The sequence below is a fragment of the Prosopis cineraria genome, unplaced genomic scaffold, assembly GCF_029017545.1.
Source record: "Prosopis cineraria cultivar Desert tree isolate PC_DT_omini unplaced genomic scaffold, ASM2901754v1 PC50, whole genome shotgun sequence".
NCBI lineage: Eukaryota > Viridiplantae > Streptophyta > Magnoliopsida > Fabales > Fabaceae > Prosopis > Prosopis cineraria.
The window spans coordinates 75,677-87,701 of record NW_026555380.1 but is presented as its reverse complement, the minus strand read 5'-3'; the positions used below and the strand labels follow the sequence as shown (position 1 = coordinate 87,701).

Here is a 12,025-nt window from a genome sequence, read left to right as displayed (position 1 = left end):
ATCAATATTCAAAATTGTGTACTTATCTGGTATAGTAATCTGGTTGAGATGACGATAATCAATGTAAAGGCATCAAGAACCATCCTTTTTACTAACAAGTAACACTGGACTTGCAAAAAGACTTCTGCTAGGCCGTATGAACCCATGATACAATGAACTCTCAACCTGAGATTCAATTTCATCCTTCTGGTAATAAAGATAATGGTATGGGTGCACATTGGTTGCTGTGGCATTTGGAAGTAGCCGTATAGCATGGTAGTGATCACATGGTGGAGGCAAACACCCTGTGGCTCAGAAAAGACGTCAGTAAATTCTTGAAAAATATTGTCTACCTTCAGTATCTCAGGAGTGCCCATTTCTGATGATTCTTGAGTAAGAAGCATGCCTTGAAGATGCACAAAAGTGTCGCTGCAATTTATATTTTTTTCTATTCAGCCAGAAGATCATGAACATTTTGTTCCGGTTGGCTTGCATAGTGTTCAAAGAAGTCTTGCTGAATAATTAAAGTAGAAAATTTTACCTAAACTTTTGGGCAAACCTGATGGCATTTCACCTTGCTTCCATTAGCAATCTGAACTCCAAAAGTTTGGAATAGTATGAACAAGTAGTTGCAATTCGGATACCACTGTTTCAGAGATGAAATTGTGCGTTGAGCCGCTGTCAACTAAAATAAGAATAGGACGGCCTTTGAGAGTGCCCTGTAGCTTCATCGTGGTTGTGGAATGCTGACCTAGTATTGCATTAAATGAAATTTTGGCATTTGCTGGCTCCATCTCTTCCTTGGCCTCCTCATTTAATGGAGGCAGTACTTCATCCTCCTTGGCAATTTCTAGTAGAGAAAAAGAAGCATTGGAGCGATGCCCAAGTTGAAAGAGAGCCCCACACCTGAAATAGAGGCCCTTTTCTTGCTGGTTTTGACATTCTACATCTTGTGGAGAGATTTTCACCGGCATTAAGGGATTTTTAGGGATGATCGAGGCCAAAGAAGTGGATTTGATGGGATACGCTGAAGCTTTCAACGAGCTTGAGTCTTTGGAGTCTTAAAAATCACTTGGGTCACATGCTGGTTGGGACAGATTTGGGCGGCTTTGAATGTATGAAGAGTTTGGCCTAGGTCCATGTGAAATCTGGGCCTTCTCAAATTCCAGGGCCAAATTTGCAGCCTTATACATTGTTTTAAGTTTTTGAATACGCACGTCAGCCTTTAGTTCTTCCTTGAGGCCGTTAAGAAAAACTCCCAGTAAACATTACTATGGGTAGTTTGAGACTTGTGCGACTCTCTTCGCGAATTCTTGGCGGTATTCTTGCACTGACTTAGCTGTTTGATGCCACTGAGATGTTCATTTGGGTTCAAATATTCTGGAGATACATAGTGCTCCTATAATGCCTTAACAAGCTCTTCGTAACACATCACTGTACGCTCAGAATTTATCCAGGAGAATAAATCCAAGGCATCACCCTCTAGGTACATGTAAGCTACATCTACTTTGAAATCTTCTAGAGTATGATAATAGCAGAAATATTTTTCTGCTTTCAGAGTCCACCCACGCAGATCGCCATTACTGAATTTTGGGAATTCATTTTTTGTGTGTGGTGGCTATAGGTTCCTTCTATTGTAAGCACCGGTAGTGTCCATCCATTTGTCTCCTACCCTTACTGGTTGCAGAAGCCTCAAGTGCTTCTACCTTAATGTTTCTAATTTGGAAGCAATGATGGCCAACGGATCTGTGGCAAATGGCTTTAGAGTCGATTCATTACGATTCATTACGTGTGTTGTTGGAGGGAGTTGGCAAGGGGATTTGTGGTTTCATTTCCAGAGTGTGTGGTCACCATGTAGATCGAACGCAGCTTGGATGCTAAATTGTTAGTACCCAAATTAAGTCTGGTAAGCAATAGCTAAGCAAGGATCTCACTCACACTATCTCTCAACAGTCAATAATAGGAAAATCTTTAATTGAATGAAATAAATTTTGAATAATTCAAGATATCCCGCTTAGACAGTAGCTAGGCTCACACTATCTCTCAACAGTCAATAATAGGGAAATCTTTAATTGAATGAAATAAATTTTGAATAATTCAAGATATCCCGCTTAGAAAGTAGCTAGGATATATATATAGATGACTTACAACTGAATAAATCAAGCAAATGCCAAGAAAATCTCTAACAGTAAATAACTACTGGCACCATAGGATCCATAACACCGTAAGGGTCCTATGTTCTCTCAACGTGCTTCTAAATTAATTCAATTGTTAATTGAAATAAATGATGAAAAATAATAAACCGGAAATTAATTTATCAATGTAGATGGATTTAATTTTAATGATTTATATTTGAAATATATTTAAATTAAATTATGATCATATTTTATATTTTAATTATTTAATAATATATTTTTAATAACTATTTATTAATGGAGATAAAATCTTATGAGATTGCAATTTGAGTTTACGTTCTTATCATGAGTTTACTTACAGTTGCGAATTTAACAACCTTGTTTCAAGCCTTAGAGATTTCTTCAGCAAGCATAATTTGTCACTTTTGCCTCTATCAAACCTTGAAAGTAGAGTTATGTAGACTTTCAATTCTCCATTTAGAAAAACATTCTTGATATTTAGTTGATGAAGAGGCTATTCAAGGTTGGCTATTCAAACTTCTGTTACTAGCGCAAACATTTCTTTGTAGTTTATTGTTTGGGTGAAACCCCTTACTACTAATTGTACTTTAAATTTGTCAAGTGTGCTATCAGCCTTATACTTTGGGGTAAAGACATATTGCAACTAACTAGTTTCTTACCTCCAAGTATTTCAACAATCTCCCATGTTCCATGTTTCTCCAAAGCTCTTATTTCCTCCATAACTGCATTTTTCCATTCTGATACTCCCAGTGCCTCTTGGATGTTGTTAGGAATAATAATTTATTCAAACTAGTAATGAAGGGCCAATAATTAGGAGAGAGAGCCTTGTAAGACACATGCTTTTGAATCAAATGTAAAGTGCAAGATCGAGGTTGTTTCTAGAGAACAATAGGTAGATCAAGATTAGCAGATTCACTAGATGGATCAGTTCTTGGTACTTTAGCTTCAAAAGATTGGTTAAAGTACTCATTACCATTGTTGTTGTGGAAGACTTGGTTGCTAATATTGAATTGGTTTTTGATCATGGTGAAAAAACTCATGAATGTGGATGAAGCTTTTGACTTGTTTTTGAAATGATAAACCTATCAAACATGAGTATGGTCATCAATGAAGGAAATTAACCATTTTTTTTGAGTATGGTTTGGAGTGTGAGATGGTCCTCAGAAGTTACTATAAATGGTTGTGAAAGGTTTAGTGGGTGTGTATTTGACTCTAGGAAAGGAAGTTCAATGGTTTTTGGCAAGTTCACTCAACTTACTGGATTTCACTATGATTCAAGTTTAGGCATAAGGTTGGAAATAATCATTGAAGGTGATGAAAATTAGGATGACCTATCTTGACTATTTGACGATGAAGGTGTCAATCCTACTTTGACGACGACAACAGTTGAGATAGTCAAGTAGCTGAGCTTGATCACTTTTTGCCTCTAAACCAACGAAATTCCCCTTTCCGAAATCATTGCTTCTTCCAAATTGCAAGAACTCTTTGCAATGTTCATGGTTCATGACTCATATCCTTGTCAAGCATAAACATTTTAGAACTGCACAAGAGATGCCTGAGAAAATTGGCCACAGGGATTTTCTGTCATTGCCATCAGTTTTGAGAACTTTGATTGAAATTCAACATGGCCAAAAAGTGAATTCGCATATATTGAGCTGGCTTGTAATACATTATACAAAATCAAAGATGACTGATAATGCCACAGTTTTTTGAGCAGATGAAGCTATATAAATTGAAACCTCATTTGCATGCCATGTGCTCAGAAGTTATTTAATCTTATTGAAGGGAGGGATATGGTAGGTGATTGTGTTATTCATAGAAGTCTTGCTTATACGTAATGGAAATCAGGGAATGCAAAGGTTGTATCAAATATATTTGAAGAGATGACTAGGAGGAGGTTGATGATAACAGGCAAAATATAATAAATGTTTCGGTAATCCTCTTGATAGTGAAAACAAAACTTCATGTTCATTCTGGAATTATGTGGTGGATAGGGGCCTTATGTCAAGAAATACCATGAATAAAGTAAAGAAGATGGAATTATGATTATTAACCATTGTTCACTAGAATTTTCAGTTTTATTTTGAAGCTTTTGGAGTGGAAAAAGAATTACTGGCCATGATTGCATTTATAGCCTTCTTTCTGTATCTTTTCTTCATAATATACTAGAGGATAGCAGCAATTGGCTTTGAACAGAGTCTGATCATTTATTAACTAAAGTCTGAGGAAATATATTTATATGCTAATGGATTAAACTTACTATTTCCTTTTGACATTAACTCACTAGGCATAACTTCTTTTCTCTGTAACTTGGGATTCATAGCTAGCAGGTTTCTTAAAATTCTTAGACTCTAGATAGATCAAGAATATAAGTTATAGTTTGATGCTTCCTTGTGTTTTGGCCACTGAATATTGTTTTCTGCTCTTTCATTAATTTGCATAAAAATCCATATATTCGCTTGCTATAGTGTTGAACTACTGAAAATTCTTATATTTGTTGATTGTTGATTCCCATCACCTTCAAATTAACCACATTTCTATAAGAGACATGTGCATTAGCATTCTCTGTTGTGGTGCTGAATTAATGAAAGTAGTTAATATTTGTTGATTCTTTTGGCATTAACTAACCTTATTGCTCAGACCAAAAATGGAAGAGATTTCATGTAATTGGCTATGAGTAGAATATGTAGCCAAAACTGGAAGTATTTTGATGCATATTTGAACCTCATCCCCAAGACGTGAGGAAGAAAATTTGATTTCTTTTTAAATAACATAGAAAGTCTGGTTATTTGTCCATCAAAATGGGATTGTATGAAAATCAGTCTTCTGTCAATTTACATTGCCTCGGAGACCTATTTTGCTCTATCTACTACTTAGAGGAAAATGTCCTTGGCTGTATCTGTTGTGTTCAATTTTAATTGGAAAACACTTCTAGCTGTTACATTTTTGCTCTGGTTTTATTTTGTGAATGGGTTTCTTCGTCCATGTCCTTCCTTTTGTTATTGATGAACTGGTCTTCCTCTTCCTCAACTCTTGATTTCATCAAATTTGGCTTGAGTTTGTTTACATCTGACTACCGAACAGGTTTCAGAAAAAATTCTCGAGCTCTTCCTCTAAGCATCTGATACAAAAACAAGGCCAGGTCAGATCCAAGATTCAGTCTGTTATAACCTCTGGGTTTGTAATTTTAATTTGAAATTTTTAGTTACTGTCTTGTCATGATATTTGATTTGGGTTACAATTTGCAGTTTCCCTCACCTGTTGATCCTTGATGGGACATTCTCTGAGGACATAATCTCCAATGGTAAGTTTTTGAGAGATTCAGATTCCTGCAAAATTAATTATCTTCTATTTTGATTTATCTAACCTTAAATAAAAATAATAGAATTTTGTAAGTTATGGTGTCTCTAATGTATAATTTTTGGATTCAAACAAACTTGTCTAGCATGGAGAAGAAAAAAACTCTCGACTTTTCATCCATCTATCCATCGATATACTTGTTTAATTTTTTTTATAAATCACTTTTAACATATTTTGTTAAAATAAAAAAAACATTAAAACTCATTAATATTGCTCTTATTAAATATTTTTTTAATAATATACTTTCTCTCACCTACATTTAATGGAGGGTAAAGAGGAAAATATGATAAAAACTTAAAATGAAAAAAAAAAATCATGCCTCTCCATCTTATAAATAGAATTATCACACCTTGATACTAAAGGTATGAGCGACACGAAATGTGAGATAACCTTGTATTCTATAAGCTTTAATTAACTAAAAATTAAGCGAAATTTTTGATAGATAGTTTTTTATATACATTTATAAAGTTTGTAAAGTTTTAAATATGTTGTAAAAATTTTGATAGAATTTTTCCTATAACTTGAACCTCACCAAGTTCCTGCAATAATGAAATCAGCCAATCACAAAAGAGACTAGCTTTACACTACTAGATTATATATCAGCAAAATAAAATTAGAATCTAACTACAGTATATGTGAAGCACCAAATTATAATTTCATAATATAAAATATATTTACATCAAAAGTAACCACCATACACTTCCATGGTTCAAAAGCAATTGTGTCCCTCAATGATCAATAGGAGATGCAGGGTCAATTTTAATATTTGAGACCAAAGAAAATCTTTTTGGTGAGTAGCGTGTCAATTAATAGTTGAAATAAATAATGAAAAGCAATCAATTTACTAAAATAATCAATTGCAAATAATATAAATCAAGAATACAAAAATAGAAATGAATGTTCCAAATTTTAAATTTTTAAATTTCTACACATGTTTAAACATCTTAGGATATATATATATATATATTTATAGTACTCAATACAAATTTTATGTATAGTTAAAAAATAGCAGTTCGTTTTTTAAGATTAAATTTAAAGAAAATAGTTTCAAAATTTCTTTTTTAATGAGACTTGATTAGAATGATTAACAAGCGTGCAAATAGAGTTTGTGAGAGTAAGTAATATATCCAGCATGGCAAGAAGTCACAAAAGTAGGCGCTAGTATAAAGCTCACAAACAACAGGTATAGATTATATCCGTGAAACTATATCTTCCATTTCACGTGTGTTGGCCGGCACACAGGGCTAGCACCTCCAATGCACCTTACTAGCTAGGTGTATCATGACACGTCAAGGGCTAACGAAACTATCATTAGCATCTAAAATTATAAACTTAGTCTTCCTAATTAAATCAAGCGTGCATGAGGTTGAAATATTCATTAAAAACCATTCCTTTTAAAATATAATATTCAACTATCAAAATTTCTTTTCATTATTCTTTATGCACGAATCATCGTATTAACAACTGTCATATAAATTATAAAATTTAAATAAAAGAAATATTTAGAATAAATAATCAGTTAATAATGTACTGGATTTAAATATTTTTCAATAATAGCATAATTTTTAATAAAAATAAAAGAAATTTCATAATAAACTAATTAATATAAAAGTGAGGTAAGTAAAAAGAATTGTATAAATCTTACAAATAAAATTAACAAGAATATTTAAACAACTTATAAAAAAATGCTGTAAAAATTTAAATAAAGAAATTTTATGTACACTTTGCAAACAATTATTTTTCTAAAAATTTTAAAGTTTGCTTCTCTTATCTCTTTACTTTAATTTTAATGATGTTTTTAATTTTCGGACAAATAAATTATAATCCTAAAATCATTATCAAGTAATTTTTCAGTCAAATTCAGGAATGAATATTTTATTTAAAACTAACCACCACATCATTACGTTCAATTATAATTTCTTAGAGCTTTGTCATCAATAATATGAACTTTAAACCCAAAATATAAATTTCTCATTTTCTATCAATAAACTCAAAATTAACTATGTCAATTAATCGATCTTACCATTCTTGTAAGCATTCAGACAAACCTCTTAGCAGCATTTTTATTTTCTCATCACATAATCAATTTGCATACATCCTAACCTCTTATCTTCACCATTTAATTCTTAAATCAAACTTTCATATACTATTTAAATATTATTAAAAACACAAAATATTTCAAATTAAATCCCAGTCAATTATTTGAATCACCTTTGGCAGCGACTTACATCAGCACCCCTTAATAAGAAATTTTTAGCATGATATACTTATTCCTCAAAGCTTCTTCCTTGAATGCTTTAAACAACAAAGAAATTCAATTTCCCTCTTCACTAAACAATAACCAACAGAAATAGTAAAGCAGAACTTTAGTTCCCATCATCATCAGTCACGAAAGAACTATTTGGAAGGGGTAAAAATCACATACAGCAAAAGAGAAGGAATTAAGCTTCATCTAGCACATCTAGCAGTTGAGGAGGAAAGGAAATTGAAGACCAAACACATACACACACGAACATAGAAGAACAGAGAGTGACAGAAGAAGAGAATCCAACGACTCCACCACCTCCAGTAGCTAATCGTGATAGTAAGGATAGCACGAGTCAACGGCGACGGAGAAAACCAACGACGGGGACTGGAGAGAGATGGGTCGACGATGAAGTCTGGAGGAGTATATTGGCAGTGGAGAGAAAGAAGAGAGAAATAAAAAACAAAGATGGGATGCTCTGTTTCATGAAGTTTCGAGCAGAGGAGAATATAAATTTGATTCAAAAAGACAAGTGAGAAAATTACAAAAAAAAAAATTATCAAAAAGGCACAGAATTTTTTATAATTAAAAAATAAATAAAACTTAACTTTTATTCAATAAAATTTGAACTTTAAATTTTTACAAAATTTATTAACATAAGTTTCTATTAGTCACTACTCTCCACTCATTATAAAACTAATTTAAATAAAATATTAATTTGTAAAAAAAATTAATATAATTTAATTTAAAATTTAGGATCATTATAAGAATCATATAGAGCATATACAGACGTGTACTCCTCTAACTTTATTTGTTAGTTATTTCTATCACATTTTACTAAAATTAAAAAAAAATTTAAAATTCATTAGTTTTGTCTGAAAATTTAGTAAATTTTCAACTATCATTGTCACCACCACCAATATTACTACTAACACTACTGTTGGATGGATGGATGGATGAACACGGTACTACCGCTACCTCCTTAGTTATATATTTTGATTCCATTATTGTATATCATTTATATCATTCCCCTTGAAATTAAAAACAATCATGATCAGTGACAATGTCAACGTGTGACGAATTATTTCGCATGCAAGTGTTGGTTATCAACACTCGTCTTTGTATTCTCAATATGGAAAAGAAACTTGTGCATATCATGTGCTAATTACAATGACGTCGAGTTATCTAGATAGTCGATTATATATGATGGGATAGGGCTTGTTGTCTTGTATCTCTCTTCGTAATCTTTCTCTGCCTGGTACAAAATCAAGCCTCCAGAGGCATTAATTAATCCAGTCATTAGATTCTCATGCATCTTTTTGTTTTATCTTCCTCCTCTTCCTTGTTTCACACACTTCTCTCAATGGTCCAGGGTTTTTAATGGCTGCTTGATCTTACTGCAATAATGGAAGCCTTTTCAAGGACTTCGTGATATCTCTTTCCAGTAAGCTTCTATCTGGGTCCATATGTATGGGTTGCCAATACAATTTTATACTAAATACTATGCTTCTTTGATTGGCAACTCGTTAGGAACTTTTCTGTATTTTGATAGTAACGTTTGCTATAGCAACTCTGGACTGTGTATACGTGTTTCCTTTAACATTCAAGAGCCATTAAAGTTGCAAGGAACACTTTGGTCTTTCTTCAGGCGAGGAGTTTGATTTCTCCATCTATTATGCAACTCCATCGCTTGTGTTTTAATTGTCATCGCATAGGACATGTTCATCAGAATTGCTCTCAGATTCTCTCGTTTTCATTCATTTCCTGTGCTAAAAGCTGGTTTCTTAAATATTTTCATGAAGAATCAGTACGTGTGATTATTGATTGGTCCAAATTTTCCTATTAAGTTTCTGATTGGTGATCTCTTCTGTTTAAAGATTCAGCTTCTCCACTCACTTTTGGTTCAGATGATGCGTTCACACTTAATTCAGCACCCACTGGACAGACTTGGTGCTTGCGCGTACAAGATGAAGACAAGTGAATTTCTCTCTACTTGGACAGATGTCCGTTGTTGAAAGCATAAATTGCCTCTCTCGATGGATGGTTCAGATGCCTCTGAACGACAGAGTTAAGCAAGTTTTTAATCTTCAAGTACAATCATCCGATCAACCATCTTCTTCTAACACGAGAGAGTTGTCTTCCTCAGGGCAGAATCAATTTAAGATATTAACAGCTTCTGTTTCATTTTCTCCACGTCTACAATTTGATGACGTCATTCCCGTCATCAGCACAAGGCACCCAAATTTCAACAACCACACATCATATAGCTTCCGTCTCCTGCCTCAGTTCTTCCTGATCACCATGCATTTCCAGAATTGGGTTTTGCAGCTGGTACTAGCATGTCTCCTATTGTACAGACTTTCACCCACGCATGCAAACGGAAATTGGCTGTGTTTTTGGCTAGCAAAACAGATCAGAAGGATGTTGGTTTTTGCGGAGTTTTATCGAAAAACTCTGCACAGTAGATGAAACGATGGAGGGCCTTCACGGACAGCAACATGGTAAAGGCCCAGAACAAGGAGCTGCTCTTTTGGATTACTGTCTTTTCAGTCTGGCTTTATATGTTGTCTCAAGTTTTCTACTTCGCCTTTTGGTTGTGTAAGTGTCTCTGCTGTTGCATGTTTTCTGGAATATCATTGGCAAGATTTTCATCAGCCCATGTTTTTGGCCTGGGTCTTTCAACTCCTACCGGAGATTTTCAAAGCTCTTGTTCTCCAATATGCATGGAGATCAAGCATTCTCATGGTTCGTACAACACTGTCAACTAGTTGGTGGGCCTTTCTTGGGGAAAGTTACTTATCAGTTAGCAACGGACCACCCTTCATCCTGCCATGCTCACGACTAGGGCTTTTGTTCAGCTTTGGTTTTTTTTTTTTTTCATAACAAAGGAGGGAACTAGCCCAAAGTTAAAAATCAAAGAGGTTGGGAATTTAATCCCATAACATCATGCTGAATCATAGCCCGTAAGAAAAGAGGGGCAGAGTCAAAAATTCTAGAAACTGACAAACCATGTTTAGCTAACATATCTGCAGCACCATTGGCTTCTCTTGGAATGAAACTTAAATGAAAATCCTCCCGAGCTCTCAGAAAATCTCTAATTTTCATGTAGATAATGCTTCCCTTGACTTGGACATTGTCCTCCACATTGAAAGATTCCACCAGAGTCTTAGAATCAGACTCAAAGATAACCTTAGAGAAGCCCAAATTAGATGATAAAAGCAGCCCCTTAAGCAAGGCCTATTGCTCCACCTCCTTAACCGAACAAGACCCAATGTGGTGGGAGAAACCTACAACTCTTTTCATCACGTAATAAACCTCCCAGGATGCTCTATCACCAAACCTCGACAGTGCCCCATCCACATTGAATTTAAACCATTGATTTGGAGGAGAGGTCCAAATACCCACATCACAATGTTCAGCCTAAAGAACAAAATGTTTCCAAATATAGCTTATGACAGTAGAAGGATTAAAAGGTTTACAAAAGATAGGTTTAAATATGAAGTCATTCCTCCAAATCCATAACTTCCAAATAGCAACACCCCATACTAGATCCCAATTAGTAGCCAGGACAAGACCCAATTGTCTTTTCTGATTCATATCACACCAATTCTCAAGAGACGCAGAAAAGAATTCTGAATGGTACATTGGATTTACAGGTTTGCGCCATAATTGATCTGCATAATGACAATCTCTAGGGATATGCAAGGTATTTTCCTCCTCATTTTTACTCCAGTCACAAAGTGAAGAAGTATTAACCCAATGATGCCTTCGGACATTAGTTGGCAACTTATTGAGGAAAGCTACTAAAAGAAATAAATGAATCCTCTCAGCCCCTCTCCACTTCCAAATCCTCTTATACAGAGGATTATAGAGATTTTCATTATATCCTTCAATTAAATCATACGCACTTTGAAGAGCAAAAGTACCTGTAGGACTAGCACCCCAAGACATTATATCATCACCTCGATGGTGTGCAGGCAGAAAGGATGCTATTAAGTGTTGAATAACAGAATTATCCACCAACTCTTCAAGTCTAGAGAAATCCCACATATCATAATTCACCCACTCAACCACTTTTCTAGCAGCCTCAGTGTTTGATAAGGGTCTAGTACAAAAATCTTAGATTTTTTTTTCTTTTCCATCAACCAAATGTCATCAAAGAAATTAACAGAATGCCCATTCCTAACTTGCCATTTCATTCCTTTTTCCATAAATTCTTTTTGCTCACAGATGAAATGCCAAAGGAGAGAATCCCCTTTCTTAGCAATCAAAAGATCATGCTTAT

At 34.3% G+C, this 12,025-nt stretch overlaps 1 long non-coding RNA gene across 1 annotated transcript; it reads left to right on the top strand.

Moving 5' to 3' along the window:
• Positions 1-5,219: 5,219 nt before the first annotated feature.
• On the top strand, positions 5,220-10,508 carry LOC129295120 (uncharacterized). Its single transcript, XR_008589517.1, has 3 exons — positions 5,220-5,439; positions 9,113-9,184; positions 9,618-10,508. It is a non-coding gene; the product is annotated as an uncharacterized LOC129295120 (long non-coding RNA).
• The last annotated feature ends 1,517 nt before the right edge of the window (positions 10,509-12,025 follow it).